At 43.2% G+C, this 22,065-nt stretch overlaps 1 protein-coding gene across 2 annotated transcripts in view; it reads right to left on the reverse strand.

Moving 5' to 3' along the window:
- The window catches only part of WDR47 (WD repeat domain 47), a 357,246-nt gene that overhangs the window by 73,831 nt on the left and 261,350 nt on the right, over positions 1–22,065 (reverse strand). The window lies entirely within an intron of this gene.

The following is a 22,065-nucleotide window of genomic DNA, read 5'->3' on the forward strand; positions in this document are numbered from 1 at the left end:
TGAAAATGGCAGTGAAATAACGTGACGTTATTTCACTCAGGCTGCAGTGGCAGTCCTGTGTAAGAATTGTCTGAGCTCCCTATGGGCGGCAAAAGAAATGCTGCAGCCCAAAGGGGTATCCTGGAACCCCAATACCCTGGGTACCTAGGTACCATATACAAGGGAATTATAAGGGTGTTCCAGTGTGCCAATGAGAATTGGTAAAATTAGTCACTAGCCTGCAGTGACAATTTTAAAGCAGAGAGAGAGCATAAACACTAAGGTTCTGGTTAGCAGAGCCTCAGTGATAAAGTTAGGCACCACACAGGGAACACATACAGGCCACAAACTTATGAGCACTGGGGTCCTGACTAGCAGGATCCCAGTGACACATATCAAACACACTGACAACATAGGGTTTTCACTATGAGCACTGGGCCCTGTCTAGCAGGATCCCAGTGAGACAGTAAAAACACCCTGACATATACTCACAAACAGGCCAAAAGCGGGGGTAACAAGGCTAGAAAGAGGCTACCTTCCTACAGTCTTTGATAAACATTTATCTGTAGGATACACTACATTTCAGGAGCGAGTATGGGGACTAAAACTCCCTCCACTGGTAGCACATGATTAGTGGCATCATTAAAGACGTTGCATTTTGGGCTAAATACTTTGTTAAATATTCATACAAGGTTAATACTGCATATTAATTTCGGGAGCGAGTACGGAGACTACAACTTTCATCATCTCCACGCGGACGCGCGACTAACATGTAATTGAGCATCGCTGGCATTCAGGATCGTGAGCTAGCCCCTGTGATATTGTCCTGATTGCCCTAAAATACCCCGCAGGAGCCCCCTCTACCTACTAACATTGTTGCCTCAGCTAGGGGAGACCTATTGGTAATCTAGATCTTTATCGGGCACAAGTACTACCATCTGATCACGTGCTACGCTGGTCACGTGACTTCCGTGGCTGTACACTTAAAAACGTCATTGAGCACGAGGTAAGCCAAGATGCAGGGAGAGATGTAGGTCACATTGCAGAATCGATCCCTCGACCAAGTAGGTGCCTTTAAACTTTTATCCCTGCACTCAGTGGGATCTTTTGAGAAGCCATACTACAAAACAGACTATCTCTCTCTGTTTTTATGGGCGAGCGCAAAGCGCTCCGTCCCATGCTGTAATCTCTCTTTGGGCTTCTAACCAGGCCCATGTCACTTCAGTCACTTTCAAGCCACTTGCTTTCTTTTGTGAAAGGCATGCATACGTCATGCCTTTTCCGGTGTTTAGCCCACCTAAACAGCACCGGTTAACTTCTGAAACTATTCGAGGGTCGATGTTTTTAGCATGGTTTCCGGACTACTTGATCTTTTTATTTTCCACGCAGCACGATCGTGTTTTTTTCCTTGTAATTTGTGTGGCAAGAAAAGTCCGGTTAGGAGTTTACAATGCTAATAGCTCTAACTCGAGCAAATGTGAGACCCATTGGATTACAAATGCTTGGGGACTACAGAGACCATCCCCCTTGCATGTCCCTATTGTGCCGCTTTAATATATAGGCTATGTAATTAGACTGCTACAACTGTCACTATTTGTGTGCATGCTATATACTATTTTTTTCTAAGTTTGACCTTTAAGTTTAATTTAGCATTTGGCTATCGTGCCTTTTAATAGTATATTCTTGTGACTTCAAGAGACAGTAATTGATGCTTTGAGGTGTGACTCACGAGTGTTTTTATGTTTTTACCACACTCTAATAGGGTTTTTGTGCCTTAGTGATATATTGAGGAGAGTGTCCTAAATATGGTCTGTATATTGTGTGTATGCTTCCTTAAAACGATTATTAGAGCGTCAGAATAGGTTGAAAAGCTCAACCACACCATGCAGGGGTAATGGGGTGCCCAAATAAATGGAATAAAATATGGGGTATATGTAATGTGTACAAAGGAAACATCTGTGTACCCCTGGATAACACTGTTGATGATGTCTTGTAATTGAGCTATTGTTGATTCAACCGCTGAGTTGGGGTTTGATACTGGAATGGTCTACTATTGTAATGTGACTGCCCTACTGGATCTCTGCCAAGGGCTGCTGCAGTTTGTTTTTCTATTTGATCTGCAATGTCTAATGTCACCCATGTTCTCTCTGTTCATGCAGGTATATAGAACACATTTTGGCCCTGAAGAAAGCAGACTGACCTTTTGGAGCAGCTACATGGCTGAAACATATCACCCTCTTGATGTCAAGGACATTCATGTCCTTATGACATCTCACTGTTGCTCAAGACCTTGCTCAATAAATAACTGTAAGATATATGAGGCAATTTTAACTCACCTATACAAATCCCTTGCCTTTCACTTCATGAGTGCTCCGCTTACAAACATGTAGAGCCCACCCACCCACATTAGGTGATGTGGGTCCAATGATGAAGCAGGCCACAGGTGGCACCTGTGGGTGACGACCTAAGAAATATATCCAATCAATGTGGTGATAGAGCACTCATTTACCTAGGTGCTACTCTCACTCTGACTTGATATATTTGGAAGGTCACGCATGTAACAAACAATAAAAAAAAAGGGGATTAAAGAGAGTTGAGTCTAACCTCCTTTGTGTATATTTCAGATTCCAGTTGTGTCTTTGTAAATCTGGAATTATGATCAGCCATCATGGCCCAAAGATCCTTAATTAGGTCCAGAGGTATGTGCATCATAGAAGGCTCTTATTAAAGTACTTCGTAACAAGGATCAAAGTCTCTATTATAATGGGAATGCCCGTCCTTCAAAAGGATGAGGTGCAGATGAAGGGATAATGTTCCTGATCATCATTACCTGGGCACTTGACTCTTGTATCACCAGGACTTTATGCATGCAAAAGAACCACCACTGACAGAGACTTTATAGTACTCTTCCCCTTCCAAATCAAATAGTTTTGCAGGTGGAGAAGGAGACATTTTAGTGGGAAACATCTGGTAAGGTTGGATTAGAGATGGCTCATTTGCAGATGCTATGAATGGTCAAGCCGGTTGAAAAGGAATCTCTACAGCCCCTGACTTCGGTCTCCTTGGAGGTACCACTGAACGTGGTGTTGCAGCGAAGGTGCGGCCATTGACGATGGACTGCTGACAGCGGGATGCAGACATTGGTGTCATCAACAATAACCCCCCATCAATGGTGTATCCGTGCCACACTTTTCATGAAGGTCCTCCGTGTGGAGACATTTTTTACAAAAGCTCCACAAAGCCTAAAAAAGGGTCTTCGTGAAGAGCCTGACATGTTGGAAGATGAGGGCAAATCCTCGTCTAAAACCAACAGAGAGAAAACCTCAGATAGAAGACGTGCCAAAGGAGCTGGATTAATCCAGAAATTAAGAAAAAAACGCTGTTCTAGTAGAAATTCAGTGCAGTTCAATGGAGACTCGATACACGTATGACATATGACATACATTGAACACCTGAAAAATTATGAGCCCTGGGGGGTGTAGAGGTTATGACCCTTAGACCTCATTGGCCAAAGTTTAAGTATGTTCAAGTGAGGTGGAATGGCTACTAACCGTGCTCCTTTTTGTATTTCTTCCTATGGGAATTGTTTTATAACCTGCTCAGTATATACCAGTGGTTCTCACTATGACAACAGGGAAGATTCAAGGACGTGAGGCTTTGAAAGATCCAATGCTAGAGTAGTGTGACTTTCAGGTGGAATCATTTTGACAGGTGCTGTAGTTTAGTCATTGCCATCTTAAAACATTTAGGTGGGCGGGACGCTCACTACCCACATTTTTTACAGGTTTCTTGAAAAGAGAAAAACTAGGAGATAGAGCTCAAGATCTAAGGGTGCTCTGTGGAGTTATTCACAGTGTTTTAAAACCTGGTGTCTCATATGGCTAACCATTAGAGCTATGAAAAAAGACCTTGCTTTGGAATTTCTTGTAGCTGGGCAGTGAATGTCTCAGTGAGTCTGCCTTAGACAGAGATTCCTGACAGAACTGCAATGCAATCACGTGATAATCTATGACAGCCAGCAGACACCCTTAATCATCACTCCATCCATTTTTTCTGAAATAGTAAATAGAGAAAGCCCCATTTCAAAAAGTGTATAGGATATGTAGTGTAGCAAGCCTCTGAGGAGCCTTCATATATAACTTTTGTGAAATAGATAACAATCACAATATTTCTGAGAGGGGAGCAGCCTTTTAGACCTAGTTGCTGAGCAGCATTTACAACAAATGGTCTGTGAGAGGTAGCTAGCAAGAAAACGCCTGCTGCAGGAGGCAGACTCAAAAGGATCTGGTGTTTTGTACTAGAAAGCAATTCCCCCGAACCATTATGTAAAACATTGATATTTACATTAATTTTGTAATAGGGTTACAGAGTTGCTGGGAACTCTGCTAAACAAGCATTGGCACAGCTAATAGTTATTTTTGACTAGTGAGAAAAGTTAAAATTTCAAGAAAACATGCCTAGCAGGTACAGCATGGGCACCAGTGGTGCAAACTTCCATAATGGTATTGTACTGCATTCATAAATGTAATACAGCACACATACTATCAAAAAAGGTCGAATAAATAACCAAGAGTAGCAGTGTAAGCTTTCTTCAGATATGCAGAATACATACTGCACAGACAGGAGCAGTGCAAGATCTTTATGCATACCCAGAAGAGGTATAGTGCAGATATAAAAAATGGAAAATGTTACTTACCCAGTAGATATCTGTTCCTGGCATGTAGTGCTGTAGAGTCACATGCTTTGCATAAGTCTGCCATCAACTTTTGGGCTTGGAGTGTTGCAAGCTGTTTTTGTTCGAAGAATATTTTTGAGTCACAAGATCGAGTGACTCCTCCTCTCATGATAGTGCACCTGGGCATCTAGTTCTTTGTTAGATTGCATCCCGCAGGCAGGTGAGGTAAGGGTGGGTGGGGGCATGGGGGGGAAAGGGTGTGTGTGTGTATACACACACAAACACACACACATACAATATTTGTAGAATAATTCAACTACAATGACCACAGGTTTCCTGGGAGGAGGGAGGGCGCATATGAATCTACAACACTACATGCTGCAAACAGATGTCTACTGGGTAAGTATAATTTTCCATTCAATGGCATGTGTGGCTGTAGATACACATGCTTTCCACAGACTGTAAAGTAGCCCCCTCCAAGTAAGCAGTGGGTAGCCGGGGTTGGAGTAGCCTGAAAAAATTTCTTGAACACTGCCTGGCCAACATTTGCTTGTTGAAGAGTTAAAACATCTACACAATAGTGCTTAGTGAATGTGTGTGGTGTAGACCAAGTAGCAGCTTTACAAAAATCTGCTATTGAACGTTTCCTAAAAAGGCAATAAAAGCACCTTTTATTCTGGTAGAGTGTGCTCTAGGAGCTGTAGGTAATTGTCTTTTAGCTTTCAGATAACACGTTTGAATACACTTGACTATCCATCTAGCTATCTCATTTTCTGAAATTGGATTGCCTTTGTGAGGCATTGAAAATACTACAAAAAGCTGTTAAGATGTTTGAAAACTTTTAGACCTATCAATGTAATGCATAAGAGCTTTTTTAACATCTAGTGTGTGCAGAGCCCTTTCAGCGACTGAGTCTGGCTGTTGGAAAAAAACAGGTAACTCAACTGATTGGTTAATGTGAAATGGTGAAACTACTTTTGGGAGAAATTTAGGGTTTGTCCTAAGGACTACTCTCTCTCTATGTACTTGGAAAAAGAGTTCTTCTAAAGTGAAAGCTTGTAATTCACTTACTCGTTATAGGGAAGTGATAGACACTAAAAAGGCAACTTTCCATGAAAGAAAGTGCAAAGATCAGGAGTGCATGGGTTCCAGCAGTGGACCCATAAGTCTAGTAAGGACAACATGAAGGTTCCATACTGGTGCTGGAGGACCCCAGGTGGAATAACCCTCTTAAGTACTTCCATAAATGCTTTAATTACAGGAATTCTGAACAACAAATATGTTGTCTGTGTTGGAGGTAAGCAGCTATAGTTGCTAAATGAAGTCTAATAGGTAAATATGCTAAATGTGCCTTTTACAAATGTAGCAGATAACAAATAATGTCTTGCACTGATGCTTTGAGTGGATCAATGTGTTTAGGTTGGCAGTAGCATAAAAAACATTTCCATTTTGCAGAATAACACTGTCTAGTTGTAGGTTTATGTGTCTCTCTAAGAATGTCCATACATTCAGAGGGAAGTTGTAAATATAAAAACTCTATGACTTCAGGAGCCATATCGCAAGATTGAGTGTTTTGGGGTCTGGATGTCTCATTTGACCTCAGACAGATCAAACAGTGTTGTCTACCAAGGCTGACGTGCCCATGTGCGGGCTACAAGGATCCTGGCAAGTGATGTTTGTACCAGTTTGCGAACCAGAAATGGAATGAGTGGGAGAGGCGGAAAAGCATAAGCAAATATCCCTGACAAATTCATCCATAGTGCATTGCCCTTGGACAAAGGGTGTAGGTATCTGGACGCAAAGTTTTGGCATTTTGAATTTTCTACGGTGGCAAAGAGATCTATTTCTGGTGTTCCCTACAGGTGAAAGTATTGGTGAAGTACATGTGGACGAAGTTCCCATTTGTGGACTTGTTGCTGCATCCTGCTTAGGAGGTCTGCAAACTGATTGTCCATTCCTGGGAGATATTCTGCCAGTTACTCAATGGGATTGTGAATTAACCACTTCCAAATTGTGTGAGCTAGAGGGGTCAACTGAGAGGAGTGTGTTCTCCCTCCTCCCCCATTTCTGTGGATAATAATGGTTGTCCTGTTGTCTGTATGGAGTACAACCGCTTTGTGGAAGAGCTGTGCCAGAAATGCTTTGAGCGCTAGAAAGACTGCTAGTAACTCCAAGTAGTTGATGTGATATGTTTGTTGAATGGGATTTCATCTGCCTTGTTTTGTAAGGTTGTTCAGTGAGCTCCCAAGTCTATCTGTGATGTATCTTTAGTGAAAGTGATCTGAGGCACAGTCTTGAAAGGGCCGCCCCTTTGAAAGGTTGGTGGGATTCCACCATTGCAAAGAGAAGTGAGTCTGGGGGTCCAACAACATTAGATCCTGAAGATGACCCTGTGATGAGACCACTGATGAGACAGACACTACTGTAATGGACCCATGTTTAGTCTGGTATGAGGAACAATGGCAATGCAGGAAGCTTCACCCCTAATAGCTGCATCACTAGTCTCACTGTGTAAGTGTGTAGTTGAGACAGAAGAGTTTGTAAAGCTTGAATCCGTGCTGGGTTTGGATATGCCAAACCTGAGTGAGTATTGAGTATTGCTCCCAGATAAGGCTGTATCTGTGAGGGTTGAAGATAGGATTTGAGAAAGTTGATTGTACATCCCATACTGTGTAGAAGGTTTACGGTGTACTGAGTATGCTTCTGACACTGTTGGACGGTATTGGCTTTGATGAGCCAATCGTCCAAGTATGGGAAAACGTGAATATGTTGTCTTCTGAAGAATGCAGCCACTATCGCTAAGCATTTTGTGAATACCTTAGGAGCGGTTGTTACCCCTAATGGTAGAACCTTGAATTGATAATGTTTTCCCACAATGACAAATCAGAGGTATCTGTAAATGTGCTGGATGTATGGGAATGTGGAAATAAGCATCTCTGAAAGTATGTACAGGTTGAGAGGTCTGAGATCCAGAATTGGTCTTAATGACCCGTCCTTCTTTGGTATAAGGAAGTATAGGGAATATACTCCTAACCCTTGTTGAGACAGGGGAACTGGTTCTATAGCCGCTCTGAAAAGAAGGGATTGTACCTCTTCTTTTAAGAGAATGAGATGATTGTGTGAGAATTTGTGAACATAAACAAGAGGGGATATATGTGGAGGAGTGGAAATGAGTTCTAGACAATAATAATTGATAGAACCCATTGCTCTGTGGTGATATTGGACCACTGGGGATAGAAATGTGCTAGTCTTCCCTCCACTGGAGAGGTGTGCGCTGTGGGCATTTGTAAGAAGTCACTGTCTCGTATTTGAGGCAGAACCTCTAGAGGTGGACGCCTTACCTCTGCCTGTATTATCTGCTCCCCTGTAAGAACCTCTGAAGGAACCTCTGTTGTAAAAAAAAAGAAAGTGTTCCTTGTTTGGTTTGGGAGGTGGAAGGCTCAGTAGATGATGTCTTGAAACCTCCCCTAAATAGTGGCCTACGAAAAATGACCCCTACTTGGTATAGTTAGTAAGGCCCTTATAGCTTTAGCTGTTTCTGAATCTTTTTTCATCTGGTCAATAGTGGTATCAACGTCTGAGTCAAATAAATTTTCTTTATCGAAAGGCATGTTGAGAACTACCTGTTGTATTTCTGGCTTGAAGCCTGAGCATCTCAGCCAAGCACACCTTCTTAAAATAACACTGGTGTTTACACCATGTGCTGCTGTATCCACTGCATCAATGGCACGTCTAATTGAATTGTTTGAGATGGCCTGCCCTTCTGACCCCTTTTTTGATGTTCCTGTGGAAGATACTGGAGCAGTTCTGCCATTTTATCCCAGTGGGCCCTATCATACCTTGCCAGGAGTGCCTGAGAATCTGCAATTCTCCAATAATCTGTGACTTGCGCAGCTGCATCCAGTTTTTTGCTCTCCTTATCAGGAGAAGGAGCATCTCTTGTGGACTATTAGTACGCTTTTGTGCAACACTTACTACTATACAATCAGAAGGTAGCCAGGATTTCATAAATATTGGATCTGAGGGTGATGCTTTGTACTTCTGATCGACCCTTGGTGTAATATCTCTTGCCCCAACAGGTTCTTTGAAGATCTCTATGGCATGTCTAAGCATACCTGTCAGCATGGGTAGGAACAGACTCTCTTTAGGAGTGTCGTTTAATGTATCAAAGAGGACATCCTCTTCAATAGGGTTGGTGTGCATATGTACATTATGGTATGCCGCTACCCTTGCAATAACCTGATAGTATGTTGTTGCATCCTCAGGGGGTGAAGTCCTTGCTGGATATAAATCAGGGTCAGGTCATTAGGGAGTATGGGATCTGGATCATATAATTGTATAATATAGGATCTACATCCTGTGGAACATCACCTAAATCATCTCCATGAGGTGATGATGACCCTTGTGGGTTTCTGCCTCTATGAAAGATGTAGGAGATTGTGGTGGTGGTGGAGGAGTAGGAAGAAGTACAGGAGAGTGAGGTGGAGAAGGCTGAGGTTGTTCCGGGGCTTTGTCTTTATCCTTGGAGACTTTTTTTTTATTTATTTTTTAGGAGGAGGAGAGCAGTGTCCAATGTTTCTTGAAAGGTAAGTCTCCTTTTAAATTGAACAAGAGAGGTATTTATTTTCCCCGTTCCCTTTTGTATATGGATCTTGCGCTGATGAGCGTCCATTACTTCTAAAATGGGCTCCGCTGGTGAAGTCCCTTCAGATGTAGAGTCTTTGGAAACCATAATACTCGGTTCCCAAATTTTCCGAATTGAAGTCTTTTTTCGAACCGGAGGTGCCGGCTCCAAAGCGGATGTTGAAGGCTGCTTTTTCAGAGCCAAAGCAATCAAATTGAAAGCTCAACTCAATCCCAAGATTGTGTGGGATGCTGCCGAGTCCTTGGTCGCTGCCAAAGACATCTTGGTCTTGGCAAAGTTCAGTGCCGAACCGGAGGGCAGGGCACCCGAATGTAATTTTCGGATCATACCATGGCCCGAAGGCAGTGGTGGACCAATGCCCAGCTTGAAAGTCTTTTTCAAAGTCTTTATGTCCGAAGATGGGGCTCGTGTACTCTCAGATTGTGCTGCTGGAATCGACTGGCTCTCGATGTCAGAATCGATGTCCGACTCGGAGTCTCGGATCGAGAGGGCTGCCTGATGTCCAATTTCCTCTTGTGCATGTTCCTCTCCAAAGATGTCAGGAGTGTCTTCTAGTGTCTTCATACGCCATATCTAACCAACACGCTCTTCAGTCCCGGAGAGTCTTTTTAGAGCAAAAAGATCTACAAGCTCTGCAGTTTTCCTCTTTATGTGCTGGGGACAAGGACAAGTTACACACCAAGGGTTGATCTGTGCATGGAACTTGGAGTGGCATCGAGGACAGAACCTAAACGGAGTTTGTTCCATTAGCCCTGCATTTTTCAAAAGCACACGACGTTGCTAGGCCCAAGAAAGGGTATGGACGCCCATAAAGGCACTGAACTGACCCAAACGCTGAGAATCATATTGATTAGTTTAAGACTGGAAATATGCAATTGAAATACTATACAGTTGTAGGAAGAAAGACGGAAAGGAAAGTTCAAAAGAGTCGGAATCAAGATCTACCTGAGCGAGAGGAAACACGTCCGAACCAGACAGCGGAGAGAAAACCAGCTAACAAAGGACTCGATGTCCATGCGCACTATCACAAAGAGGAGGAGTTACTCCATCTCGTGATTTGAAAAGATTTTTTAACAAAAACAACTTGCAACACACCAAGACCAACACTAGATGGCAGACTTATGCAAAGCATGCGTATCTACAGCCACACATACCATCGAACGTAGTTTCTAACCCATAGGTGTAGTTTTGCTGTGCATTATTCCACCACTATTGTGTAGTCCTTCTTCTCTGTTTGGTTTTTGTTTGTTGGTGGGCATCGACAGAACCTCCATTTGGTGTCCCCTGTGTCATTGTCCTGCTTTCTCTGGAAGCTCCCATCTCTGGTCCCCATCTTCAGATTCTTTTTTTTTTTAATGCTTCCTCGTTCCAACTACTTGGCGGAAGTGGGTGGTTCGCTTGTAAATCTAGAAAATTCTTCATGCTGCAAAACTACACCTACAGGTAAGAAACTATACATTTTGCAGCATGAATCTTTTCTTGATTCACATGATTTTGTAGCAGTTTCTAACCTTCTGGTGGCTGGGTTGAAGATGGGCATTGATTTGTAAACAGATGTCGCAGAACCCTTTCTCCTAATTGTGCTTTCTTGTTCATTTGTATGTATAAATGTGAACTGATGACCACGTTGCTGCCATGCTTGGGAAATCCATCTTGTAACTGTGTATTTAGTTACCAGCCTTCCAAAGAAACTATTTGCAAATGATCAGAACAGTTGTTGAGTCTTTCTGTTTCACTTTGTCTTTTCTATGAAGTACATTATGGAGCATCTGGTGTCTAATATATGCAAAGTTCTTTCAGCATGCGTCTTTGGTTTTTGGAAGAAGCTTGGGATTTGTATACTTTGATTCATGTGAAACTGTGAAATGATTTTTGGCAAGAACTCTAGGTCTGTTCTCATGATCATCCTGTCTTTATGAATTTGAAAATAGAGTTCTTGTATTGTATGTGTACTTGCAGGTCACTTACTCTGCACAGTGAAAAAACAGGTTTTAGGAACTCATTCTTTAAGGTTAGCATTTGTAATGTAGCCTTGTGAAAAGTTTTTTTCCATTAGCTGAGTGAGTACCACATTTAGATTCCATGAGGGTGGTGGCACCTTTCTTGGTGGTGCTGTTCTCTTTGCTCCATCCAGGCATCGCTTTACTATAGGTGGTGTGAAAAGACTTATTTGAATAAGTCCTCTTGTACGAGTCACTATTACTGATAGGTGAACTTTTAAGGATGCATAAGTAAGTCCTTCCTCTAGACGATAAGTTAAATATCTTAACACTCTCTTGTCCTTTGTATATTTGCCCACGATTCCCTTTTTAATAAAACATAGTGAGTATCTCCATTTTGCTGTGTAACATTTTCTTGTCCGCTTTCTTGCTACCTTTATAACTGCCATTGTTCTTTCCGTCAGCTTTAAATGTCCAAATTTTAAGTCTTCAGGCGCTGTGGTGTTAGGCTCTAAGGTTCTGGTTCTGGCCCTATTACCCTTCTTTTCCAGTGACAACAAATCCTGTTCTTTTGGTAATCTTTGATAGCTTCCTTATGCCAGTTTTATTAAGTCTGAGAACAATGCTTGTCTTGCCCACTGTGGGGCATTCACAATTAGCAACACCTGGCTCATTTTGCATTTGCTGATTACTCTGTGCAACAGAAGAATCGAGAGAAAAGCATACACAAATGTCCCTGACCAGTTTATCCACAGTGCATTCCCCACAGCCAGGTGGTGTGGCTGACTGGAGGTGAAGCTTTGGCATTTTGCATTCTGCGCTGTTGCAATCAGATCTATTGTTGGCATTCCCCATTTCTGAAAGATCTCTTCCACTACTTTCTGGTTCAGTTCCCATTCATGGGAGGCTGGTATGCTTTGACATTGTCCTTTCCTGTCAGAGGTATTGCGGGGATTTCCATCTTTTTCTGCATTGCCCATGTCCTTAGTTCTTGAGCTAGTTTTGATAAAGGGTGGTAATTGTGTCCTCTCTTGATTGTGGATGTAAAACATTGTCTTGCCTGTTTGAATCAATATTGTTTTTCTTTAGAGTTCTTTCTGGAAAGCTTTTAACCCTTGAAAGATTGTCTTCAATTCCAGGATGGTGATGTGTTGTACTGTATTCCTGTTCCTTCCAGACTCGTACCTTGAGTGAGCCCATGTGAGATCCCCATCCCATAGCGGGACCTCTGTGACCGTCGAGGTATGGATAGCCATGGATATGGATAGCCATGAATTCCCATTCTTCACAGGAGTGCTGCTGCTGCCGCCACCGCCAGACACTTTATTAACACTCTTGGTGATGACTTATTCCCAATGCCAGTACTATGAACTGATAGTGTCTCCTGTTCACCACAAATCTTAGGGGTTTTTTGTGCTTTGAATTCATTGGAATGTCCAACTAAGCATCTATTAAGTCTACTGTTGCCATGGAATCCCTTTTTTGCATCTGTGGTATGACCTCTTGTAAAGCTGTCATCTTGAAGTTTTGAGTTTTTATACATTTGTTTATAAACTTGAGATCTAGAATTGGACATAGCGATCCGCCTACCTTTAAGATCAGGAAATACTATGAGTAATTTCCTTTGTTTATTTCTTGTTTTGGGGCATGTTCTATTGCTTGATTGTTCAGTAATTCCTCTACCTCCTTAACCCCTTCTGCTGCCAGGCCTTTTCCCCCTCAGGTGCTAAGCCTTCTTTTTTGGCTATTTGGAGTAGTTTGCGCTTAGGCCATCATAACGTTTTGTCCATGTAAGCTATCCAAGCCAAATTTGTGTCCTTCCCCTCCCCCCCCCCCCAACATCATAGGGATTCTAAAGGTACCCAGAGTTTGTGGGTTCCCTGGAGGAGACCAAGAAATCAGCACAAATACAGCTAAAAAATATTTTTCAAAAAAATGGGAACACAGGGATGCAGAAGAAAGCATGTGTTTTTTCCCCCTGAAAATGGCATCAACAAAACGTTTGCGGTGCTAAAATCACCATCTTCCCAGCTTTCAGGAACAAGCAGACTTGAATCAGAAAACCACATTTTTCAACACAATTTTAGCATTTTACTGGGGCATACCCCATTTTTTGCTATTTTTTGTTCTTTCAGCTTCCTTCCAGGTAATGACAGAAATGGGTGTGAAACCAACGCAGGATCCCGGACAGCTAAACACTTATGAAAAGTAGACAAAATTCTGAATTCAGCAAGGGGTCATTTGTGAAGATCCTTCAAGGTTACAGAAAGTAACAGCTAAAATAAAAATAATATTGAAATAGAGGTTTTCTTCTATAACTTTTTCCAGCTATGGCAGATTTATGAAAGCAATATTCTGTTACGTCTGCTGGACTCTTCTGGTTGCAGGGATATAGGGCTTGTAGGTTCATCAAGAACCCTAGGTACCCAGAGCCAATTAATGAGCTGCACCTTGCAATGGGTTTTCATTGTATACAGCAATTCATTTGGTGAAATATAAAGAGTGAAAAACAGGTATCAAGGAAACCTTTGTATTTCCAAAATGGGTTAAAGATAAGGTGTTGAGAAGCGGTGGTTATTTGCACATCTCTGAATTCCGGGATCCGCATACTAGCATGTGAATTAGAGGGCATTACTCAAATAGACTTCGTTTTTTACACACTGTCTTACATTTGGAAGGAAAAAAATGTAGAGAAAGACAAGGGGCAATAAAACTTGTTCTTCTATTCTGTGTTCCCCCACGTCTCCTGATAAAAATGGTACCTCACTTGTGTGGGTAGGTCTAGTGCCCGTGACAGGAAACGCAACAAGGACAAATCACATTTTTACATTGAAATCGGTTGTGTTTTTTGGAAAGTGCCTAGCTGTGAATTTTGGTCTCTAGCTCAGTCGGCAACTAGGGAAACCTAGCAAACCTGTGCATTTTTTAAAACAAGACACCTAGGAAAATTCAGAATGGGGTGGCTTGTGGGGCTCTCACCAGGTTCTGGCACCCACAACCCTTTGCAAACCTCAAAAAAAGGCAAAAAATACACTTTTACCTCATATTTCTGTGCTGCAAAGTTCTGGAATCTGAGGGGAGCCACCCAGCATTCCCCCACATCTCCCAATAAAAATGGTATCTCACAGTGTGCGAGGCCTAGTGCCCGCAACAGGAAATGCCCCAAAACACTACATGGACACATCAAAATTATCGATTACAAAACTACCTGTTTTTACGGGGGGATAGGCACCTGTGTTTTTGGTCCTGGGCTCAGCAGCCATCTAGGGAAACCTACCAAACCCAGATATTTCTGAAAACTAGACACCTGAGGGAATCCAGTGAGGTGTGACTTGCGTGGATCCCTCAGTGTTTTCTTACCCAGAATCCTCAGCAAACCTCAAATGTAGCTAAAAAAAAATAATCTAATTTTCCCCACATTTCTGTGTGGGATCACGTCAACGGCATAAATTTGCTACAAACTAACGTTCCTCTCAGGCTCCTGATAAAAAATGATATCTTACTTGTGTAGGTGTGCCAAGTGCCTGTGACAGGGAAGAGCCAAAAACATGTTGAAACTGAGGGGGAACCAAAGCGGGTCCAAAAGGGCAGTTTGGAAAAAAACGTTTTTAGGCTGACAAATGGGGCAGAATGTTTATCAGTATAGATGCGACAAAGCTGGGTGGTAGGAATTTTGTGGATTCATGCAGATTCTGGAAGGTTCCATCACAAAAATATGGAGAAAATGTGTGATTTCAAGCAAAGTTGCAGGTTTTCAGGACATTGTGGGTAAGAAAATGGTGTGGGGTGCCTGTGAAGCACACCACCGTGGACTCACCCAGATGTTTAAAATGTGTCTAGGTCTCATAGATTTTTCGAAATGGCAGCGTCCCAAAGTCCAAAAAGTGCTGCCCTCACCATTTCAAGTGGGACGATTTTGAGAGTTAGCCAAGCTCTCATGGCCAAAAGGTAAAACCAAAACCCGAAATAATCAAATGTCCTCTTGTTTGCCATTGGGATAAGATCTTTTAGTGTGCGGGGGGAGAGCTGAAAGACTGTTACCCCCTTCAGTTGGGGTGGGGGCATAACCATGCTTATACTGGTTGGTAGCCACCACCCCACAATTTTGTTTTTTTCCTGGCATCTAGTAGGCTTTCTGCCCCTCCTCCCCCCCAGGGAGCGGATTGGGCGTAATGCCTCATCCGCCCACTGGTGGGCAGAACAACTTTGTCCCCATTTATTTGGGGTGGGGGTATGGCCATACCTCTACCCTCTTTTTAAAAAAAAAATTCTGCCCTGGTGTCTAGTGGGCTTGTGGCTTTACAAAAATAGGCCAAGGGGGGGCAGAAATGGCCAACAGTAATGTGCCCCAATAGGGGCTCTCCCCCAAACAAAACAAAAAACACACACACCATGCCCCGCCCCCCCCCACCACAATCCCTGGTGCGTTAGTGGTTTCTGCACCCCTTGGGGGCAGATTGGCCTAATAAAAATGGGCTGATCTGCCCCCAAGGTGGGCAGAAATGGCCTAAAATAAAATAGCCAGCCCCCCAGGGGAGCGACCCTTGCCTAAGAGGTCGGTCCCCATCTATAAAAAAAAAAAATCCCTCATACCTAGTGGTTTGTGCCCCCCTTGGGGGCAGATCGACCTAATTAAAATAGGCCAATCTGCCCCCAAGGGGGACAGAAATGGCCTAAAATAAATTTGCCCACCAGAGGAGCGACCCTTGCCTAAGGGGCCGCTCCCCTACTATTAAAAAAAAAAAAAAAAAAAAAAGATCCCTGATGCCTAGTGGTTTCTACACTCCCTTGGCAGAAATGGCCCATTAAAAAATGTCCCTTTAGGGAGCGGCCCTTGCCCAAAGGGCCACTCCCCACATGTGATTACTATATGTAAACAAACTGCCTGGTGTCTGGTGGGAATTCGCTTTACGATCATGCTGCAGAAATGCTCAGAAAGACATCATAGGAAAAGAAAAGCCTTTCCTTTGATGCCTTTCTGATCTCCCCACCCCGATGAGCTTCCATCGTGATGGGGGCCACCTGTGATGAAATCACTGCGTGATCGCACAGTGTCATCAGATGTCACTGGGGTGGGCCGGGTCCAGGACATTTACGTTTACAGTTACGTCCTCAGTACCTGAGCAGTGCAGCCGAGGACCTAACCGTTACGTCTTCGGCACCCAAGGGTTAAGGAGACAAATTGTTTTCTTCTTGCTCCACTTGCTGGTGGTGATTTTATTAGTTCTTGCAATATCCCAATTGTACTACGTTTAGTGTCCATTTGTCTAAAGTTATCTTTATCCACCCCTGGTGAAAGTTTATTTAATCTACCTCCTACTGGTGTTCTATGTGGAAGTCTTGATTGTTCTCTGACTTTCACTGATGGTGTTTGTGAAAGGTATTTGTTTTCGTCCAGTCACTTATTTGTGGGGGTTAAGCCTCCTCTGTGTGGCTGTCCCCTTCCTGTGGCTTTTCCTCGAAAGGGCTGGCATCCTTGCTATTGATACTGCCAGTTTTGTTGTGTTGTGGTAGACTGGTTGCCACTCTGGAAACCCTGTTGTGAACTGCCAGCCAGGAAGATTAATCTGGACAAAGGTCTTTGTAAAGGGAATGTGCCCCTTTGAATTTCACTCAATCTTGTTGTCCTTTTTTTTTTAACTGGTTGAAGCTTTCATCCATTGAGCTTCCAAACAACTGCTCCCCGTTTAATGGAGTGTTCAAGATGTTAGCTTGGACTTCTTGCTTGAACTGAGATCCTCAACCAGAAATGGTGCTAGACTGTGATGCCCATCATCATTTGGAGGCTTGATGTATTTGCTGTGTCCAATGCAGCTTTTAGGAAGGTATTGGCGATGTTCTTGCCCCTTTATGCCAGATGTGCTGACCTTTTACGATATTGCTCAGGGAGGTGCTTCATGAGTTCCACCATCTCCTCCCAGCGCTGATGGGCGTGTCTAGTCAGCAGTGCATTAGAATTTGCAGTGCACCACTAACTGGCTGCACTACGTTCAAACCTGTGGCCAATCAGGTCAATTTTCTTACTTTCCTTATCAGGAAGCAGTCCGGAGGTTAAGGGGATGTTGGGCCTCTTCCTAACTGTGGACGTGATTATGGAACCTGCAGGGACAGTACCCTTAATGTAATACGGATCCTTGCAAGAATAATCATATTTTTTTCCCAGCCCTTGGAGTCACTGCTATATAAGTGGCTGGTTCCTTCAATGCCTCCTTTCCCTGGCTGAGGGCACTAGGAAGCATGGGTAGGAATTGACTTGTCTGATTAGACATCAGTGTCTCCAGCAGAAAACATGATTGTGGCTTGTCTTCTTCCAGCTGCACATCATATCTTGCAGCTGCATGCTTGATCACTTTGTTGTACATTCCAATGTCATCCAGAGGCAAAGGCATCAACGGATAGCGTTCAACTCCTTCCTCAGGTGTCTGTTTCTAGGTCTTGCCATTGAGGCTAGTTGTATTCAGATTACTCCAAACCCTGATACATCCTGACATCATCTTCTTTACAAAGCGCTCTTCCTCCTCTTCTTGAGGCTCAGGTGTGAGCGGAGGTTGGAATTCTTCAACCTCCTTCTCTGTTGTCTCCTTCGGCATTGACGTTTTCGGCAGGATCCTGAACCCCTTCAGACTCTTGTCAAAGTCCTTCTTCTGGAGAAGGGCTGACATTTCGGCCCGAGGTACCTCTTCTTTTTCTCAATTTTGGCGACCCATTCGTTGGGGGCCAAAGCTTGGAATCTTTCTTTTTGGCGTCAAAGATTCTTTTGATGACGTATCGGTCGTGGAGCTTTGTTGTTCAGCTCTTGACATGTCTGGCTTTGACTCAGAAGCATCTTTTTCCTTCAACAGTTTGGATTTCTCCTGAGGTTTTTCCTCCGCTGGAGTACTCTTCGAGGGATCCATAGGTCTCCTCATCTAAGTACATGCCTACAGTCTGCGAATGCTTCAACGCCAAAGTTCCCTTCAATGTCCTCAAGTCAGATCTTCATGACACAGACTATTTTTTTTTAGGCTGATGGATCTCTTACCTCAGATCTTTTGCTCTGATTTGTCACCTGTTCTTTGACGTCAACGATCCACAGATCTCCAATGGATGTTTTCCCTTCTGCTTCCTCCCCTTCATTGGAGAGACCTAATTTCCTCAGGAATTGGGATGTCAGCTGGCCCTGCATGGTGTGATGGGCCACTCTGTCTCACTCTCACCCTCAAAGTCTTCAATGTAAAGACTGAGCAGGCATTACAGTCTTCACTTTGGTGCTTGATGTGAAGACAGAGGTTGCAGACTGTGTGTTTGTCCTTTTGTTAGAACTTGTGGTGACAATTCTTGCAGAGCCGGAACATTAGACTGCAAATGGAGCCCCCTGAACAGGCATTCTCAAAAACTGTAAAGAAAAAAAAATTAACCTCCCCCTCTGATTTCTCCTCCCATAACTCCTTGGTGGTGATGGTCCTCAATTTCTGTGATCTTCACAACAAAGTTCCTCAGAAATATTTCAGAACTTTTCCTTGGATTGGAGATCCTTCTGCAAGCATCCAGAACCAACAGCGGAAAAAATTAATCTGAAGATGGTGACCAAAGGTGGGAGCTTCCACCGGAAGAAGGACTACACCACAGGGGACACCAAATGGAGGTTCAGTCGATCGTTACCAACAAACAAAAATCAAAAAGAGAAGAAGGACTACAAGATAGAAGCACAGCATGCAAATCATGCAAATCCAGAAAAGATTCACACTGCAAAACTGGAGTATTAGTTGAGGGGTGAGAATCCACCTCAAATATTAATCAAAATCCTTGTCAGGGTGAATCACAAAAGTTACTTTATAAACCTGTGCTTAACCATGTAGTAGCCTGCCAAAGTAGTCGGGCCTAATTTGGAGGCAATAGGTAAAGTTTCTGTGCAGTACTCAAACAGTAATAAAGTGAAAACACAACACAAGAAGAATTCTAAATCAATTTACAAAGACAGAGAACACTTCAATAAATAAAATGCCAAAAATACAACAAGAAGAACTGAAGATGTGAATTTTTGAAGTCTAAACTAAAAATAGCACCAAAAAGCATACAGAGGCAGCCACGATTATCTTGTCACACTAGAACAGGTCAAAATCCAATGTTAAGGCTGACTGCAATAGAGTGTGGGTCAAAGGGACCAGGTTCATGCTGGGAGAAAGAAAAAGTGGTTGTCGACAAGTTGTTGGGGTGAGGGCAAGCTCCACGCTGGATCCAAAGCAGGGCTTGATGACGTTGGGTGCTGAAAAGTGGGGTCCCAGTGCGGTCGTCGACAAAGGAGGGAGAGCTTTACGCTGGTTAACTCTGAGGCTAGGAAGGTCTTGATGCCAATGAGTTCCTGCTTGGCATCTGTCCGGGTGAAGCCCTCTACTTTCGGTTTTTGGTTTGTCAGCAGTTCTGGCCATCCACCAGTTCTTTGGAGGACAAGTTGGCAAATAGTTTGTAAATGGTAGATTTTGCAATTTGGTTAGAAGGAGTACACTCTAACACCAGTCAAGGGGAAGATCTGGGAGGCACCACCAAGTCTGGTTGTAACTGATCAGCTGGGCAGTTGCAGGGAGAGAGGCCTCTGGAAGCTTGTTGCATCTCTGTATCCCAAACAAGAGGTCAGCTAACTGACCCTTGGAGCCACTCGGAGTCCTGGGTTCAAGACAAGACAGTCCGGTCTTCCTTCAGGTTCTGCAGACAGCGCTGCAGGGTCATCTTTCTGATTCTTCACAGGCCCAGAAGTGTTCGGAGAAGGGTATTGCTAGGGGGCAAGCTACGTCTCACCACAGGGGAGTCATTCAGCAATCATGTTATAATAGACACTGGCAGAAAGGCCCTATTGGCATTGACAGAGAAATGACAATTTTCTAAAAGTGTAATTTCTAAAATAGTAATGTAAAATCAAACTTGACCATTAAGTTTGATTTTAAACTAATATTAAAATGAGCCCTTGAACTGGCCCCCCCTAAAACCTGGTCACACACCTGGCCACACACGATTATTGTGTCCAACATTAAGAAGAGATGCAAAGGGAATCCCCAATGCTCCTACTCTATTTCACTAATTAACTGTACCGCAAAAATAATAGGTAGGACTATGGGACATTAGGAACTACCCATGGGAATGGCTTTATTAAAAGATTGATGGCCAAACCAAAAACTACTTGCACCAATACCTGACACTCGGAAGTGGGGTTAAACTACAACAACTCCAAGCCTAGGCCAATGAAAACAATATTCTCTCTGAGCTATAACTTGGCTTCCATACTGGCCTTTGGACAATTGAGTAATGTCTCAGACTTTATCTTCTGATAAATAAATATACAGTGGTCAAGGAAGGGAAGATGTATTTAGCTTTCAAGAACCTTAGTTTGGTGTTTGACTCTTAATAGATCCCAAATTTAGACCATTATGACCGAACTTGGGGTTGAGACCAATATTGTAAACCTTCAGAGGTAATTACATTCTGTAGTAACTGCCAGTGTGAGGTTTGGTCCTGGATGGGAGATGGCCAAAGCGTTTAGCTTAGCTAGAGGCATATACCAGGGCTTTGTCTTGGCCCCTTTCCTTTTTAGGTCGAGCATACGTGTTCGACCTCGTGTATACATAAGTATACTTATCCTGTGGGCTTAAAGCAATTTCATTTGTTGGTTGAAAAGTCCTTAAACAATTCTTGCTTGCTAGTGATCAGTTCTGGCTTTTCTCCCACCTTTTCCTGTTTCAGAGCAGTGACCAACTACTGTATTGTTCCATTTTAGTTTTTTTATCTGTTGCTGTGACTGACTATTTTTGACATTTCTTTGGTGCTCCACTTTCACTGTGGATGTTTTAGGCTGGTAGCTGCCTGCATTTTATTGCAGCATTTCGTCCCTCCCACCTCCTCCCTGACATTTGTTTTGGCTTTATTCCAGTGTTGTCCTCACCTCAGGCTCCTACAATAAACTTATTTTACTAAAGAAACACCCAGTCATTTGGCTCACTGCTCACAAAAGCCACAATATGCCCTTTCTGGTTAAAGGTAGCTAAACCTAGAAGCAATGATGTGAAACTTGCTTAGCCTCGCATTGCATTTCGAGTCTCTCTCTCCAGGGCCCCTCCTCTGACAGCACTCAAGACATCACACACAGGGTATTGCTTAGCTCCTTTATTGGGGCCATGAATCTTCTCAGGCTGCTCTGCGAACTTCATTAGAGCTTTGTTGAAATGTGAGGCAAAAATGCTTGCAAGACTTTTCATTCTGTTAACATACAAACACTGTCCTGAGCCCGAAGGGTCAAATTCCCTTTCTGTTCACATTCAGTATGTTCACTTTGTTTGCCTTGCCAACATTTTAGTCCGGTTCGGCCTGACTTCTGTATCCCTTGAATGCCTGCTGCCCTTTCTTTGTGCTAAGGACGTAAACGCTCTCACCCATATAAGATCCTATGCATGCCGCTTACGGTGTTGACCCAGCTGCTGCAGTAGGAAGCTGAAAGCCCTTCTGGATTGAAGTATCGTTACGTGAGGGATAACACTGACTGGACCAGCACATAGGTGGGTGGCCCTTCTTCCTTTTTACACTACTGCTTTTGTGGACATGGCTGGCCGTGGGCTCGTCGTACTTACGATTAGTATTTATTCATTTTTATTACAGGCAGGGCTGTAATTGAATTAGCTGGAGTATGTGGCCTTCCTGCATTTGTAACTTATTTAAATCGCTCTTGGTTTCCGGCCGTTAGAACCATGAGTTAAAATAATCTGTGTCATTTCTTGTGAAGTGTTTTATGTGATTACCCTGTCATGGTTTATTATTGTTATAGTTCTGCTTCTTCAGGAAGCAATAGGCCCCTCCATTCA

Source organism: Pleurodeles waltl, chromosome 4_2 (assembly GCF_031143425.1).
Source record: "Pleurodeles waltl isolate 20211129_DDA chromosome 4_2, aPleWal1.hap1.20221129, whole genome shotgun sequence".
NCBI classification, from domain to species: Eukaryota; Metazoa; Chordata; class Amphibia; order Caudata; family Salamandridae; genus Pleurodeles; species Pleurodeles waltl.